The 3,156-nt window shown below is 46.7% G+C and overlaps 1 non-coding gene across 1 annotated transcript; it reads left to right on the top strand.

Moving 5' to 3' along the window:
- The first annotated feature begins 638 nt into the window (after positions 1–638).
- On the top strand, positions 639–730 carry trnar-ucg (transfer RNA arginine (anticodon UCG)). Its single transcript is given in 2 exon segments — positions 639–675; positions 695–730. It is a non-coding gene; the product is annotated as a tRNA-Arg (tRNA).
- Positions 731–3,156: the final 2,426 nt, after the last annotated feature.

The following is a 3,156-nucleotide window of genomic DNA, read 5'->3' as shown; positions in this document are numbered from 1 at the left end:
ACTTGAAGAACCTGTGAGTGTTTTGAGTTGTAATATAAGATAAATTAAGATGAATTAAATGAAATTTCCGTAGCTTTGTCATTATATCGCTCGATTTCATGTAAACAGATATTATAGGAATTTGGCATCAAGTTAGAGAATGACGTCTTTCTGTGTACTGGGCAAATGCAATAACCTGATAGCTACCACATTACAGACACGCTGAAGGGCTCGTCCGGCTGTGCAGATCCAAACATCCTAACGCTTTCCCGACACAAGTGCATGGCTACACGGTTCTGGAATAACAAACCAACGTCTGAAATACCTAAAAATAAATCGAGTTCACTCGATCAACAATGTATTGAATGTGGTGGACCATTGTCACTGATTCCAATCCCAGAATATACCGCCGCTGCCAAAGACAGTGACGTGTGCCTTTGACAATTCCTTTCTGTGTGACAGAAACAGAATATTGAACAGCCCAAAGCAGGAATGCATGGAGAGATATTGACACAACAACTGGTCGAATGTTCATCTAGGAATGAAATCACTGCAGGCGAGTACTTTTAGCTCGGTCAGCAAATGATTTTACAGGTGGAAACGCCTTGCAGCAGTCAGTGTGTTCGCCATTGTTCCCCTTGGCCTTTCTCGCAGAATACGGCCGTGTAGCCTAATGGATAAGGCGTCTGACTTCGGTGCTTGAATGATGGAAGTCATCAGAAGATTGCAGGTTCGAGTCCTGCCACGGTCGTTTTGACAAACTGGCGGATTCTGTTCACTCCCTGCAGTATGATTATCCGCGTGGGGATTAATCGGAATACTCCACCCCCGGGGAAAACGTAATGCATCGTCTTCGTTCTACGCAACATATAATTTTAAGTGTCTAGTCTGTGTAGTATTTCTGCCGACACGTAAACAATTTGCTGGAGCTTCTCAGATCTTCAGGAGGAGCTGCTGCTGGGAAGGCAAAATTAATTTCACATTCAGCTCCGTCTCAGAGCAGATCTTATCGGCAAGAATTCACCACACAGCACTGAGGGTGATTTCTTCTGGTTCCAACCCTCGTCCTCTCGGACACAGCACGCTGGTTATCTGCCTGCTGTGGGATGTCTTCATCACTAATTCCCGAGCAGACATCAACCGCCTCAACATTAGGAAACTTCACTGCTTCTCGAACCTTACCCCCACTGAATTTACTGCCCTCTAATCTTTCAGCACCGGTCCCAAAGTTACCATCCAACCTGCTGACAAAGTGCTGCTGTTTTGGAGTGGCGGACTGACCTCCAACTGGCTGAGACTAGGCGGGAACTTTCACACCTATCATGATGCATACACCTCGAAGAATCCCGACACCGGATCTTCAGAGAACTGCATCCGGCATTATCAGTGACATCATCAACTCCGGAGAACCTCCATTCACTGTGGATAACTCGTGTTTCCATTGCCCTGAACTGTCCGCCTTCGACCTTCTACTTGATTCATAAGCCTAAATGTCTGGTTAGGCCCATTGTCTCTGCCAGTTCCTGCCCCACTATCCTGTGTTCTTCCAGCTCCAGTCCAAACTATGCTCCATAATTCAGCCCCTTCCCACCTACATTCGCGAAGCTTTTTGTGCTCTCGATCAACTCACAAACTTTCGACTCCCTGGCCCCGACCGTCGCATTTTCTCCATGGATTTCCAGTCCCTCATCAAGAGGGCGTTAAAACACTCCACATTTCTAAAGTACACAACCAACCAGCATCCCTCTATCATCACCATCCTCCGTCTGGCAGAACCGGTCCTCACCTCAACAGTTTCTCTTTCTGCTCCTCCCGCTTACTCCAAATTCAATGGGTAGTTATGGACACCCGCATGTGTCCCATATATGTCTCCCTTTTCGTTGCCTAAGTAAATCAATCTACCAAACCAATGTACCACACTTTCCCTGGTAACTCACCCCAACTGCGTCGACCAATGTATTGCTGCCGCTTCCTGCATTCACACTGAGCTCGACAATGTCAACCACTTCGCCTCCAGCTTCCACCCCACCCGTGAACGTCCCACTCAATGCAAGCGAAGCAACGGGAGAAGTAACCAGAGGTCCAAGAGCCAGTCCTCATCGGAGGATCAGTGAGGGTGAGCAACTTTAAATCCCCGGGTGTTCCTAATTCCGAGGGTTTTCCCCGGACCCATCACAAGTGCAAATGCGAAGGAAGCTCGGCGGCGCCTTTGGTTTCGTCGGAGTTTGCGGAGATCGGCAGGACAGCTGGAAACTTGACACATTTCTGTAAATGTGATACCGAGTGTATCGACTGGCTGCCTCATGGCTCGGTATGGGAACATCAATGTCATTGAACGTAAGTTCCTACAGACTGTGGTGTGTTTGGCCCAGTACATGTCCGGTGAAGCTCTCCCACCATTGAGCACATCTATCTTTACGGACATTGCCATTGCTTACATGGTGGGTGGTGGGCGATGATGATTTTTGCTGAAACTTTGGGGGGGGGGGCTATTGACTCCTTTTATGTTGCTTGTGCTGCTTCATTATTTCCCTCAATCCCCATTTTCCCGCCTTCTGCCTGTGACACACTGACTGATCAGAAAATTTTGCTATATAAAAAAAACAATTGTTCCGCCTTTACTGCCGTCCATAGCAATGAGTTCCCTGGATAGCAGAATTTTATCTTTATCTTTCTTCTAAAGGGGCGCCCTTGTATTCTGAGGCAGTGCCGTCTGGTCCTAGACTCCCTCCACTATGTGAATTATTCCCACCACATCCATACTCTCGCAGTCTTTCAATATTCTATAGTTGTCAATAATATGCACCCACATTTAATCAAACGCTTCTCACACGTAATCCCTTTAATCTCGGGATCATACCGTCCCATTGCATCATCAATGGGGACAGGAGAGGTTCCGGAGGATTGGAGGGTTGCCAGATGTTCTTCCCTTATTCAGGAAAGGGAGTAGAAATAGCCCAGGAAATTGTAGACCAGTGAGGCTTAATTCAGTAGTTGGTAAGCTGATGGAAAAGATCCTAAGAGGCAGTATTTATTGACATTTGGAAAGGCATAATATCATTAGGAATAGTCAGCATGGCTTGGTCAAAGGCAGGTCGTGCCTTACAAGCCTGATTGATTTTTTTGAGGATGTGACTAAACACATTGATGAAGGTAGAGCAGTAGATGTAATGTATA

This window comes from Hypanus sabinus, unplaced genomic scaffold (genome assembly GCF_030144855.1).
Source record: "Hypanus sabinus isolate sHypSab1 unplaced genomic scaffold, sHypSab1.hap1 scaffold_480, whole genome shotgun sequence".
Taxonomy (NCBI): Eukaryota; Metazoa; Chordata; class Chondrichthyes; order Myliobatiformes; family Dasyatidae; genus Hypanus; species Hypanus sabinus.
This window is presented reverse-complemented; position numbering and strand designations above follow the sequence as displayed.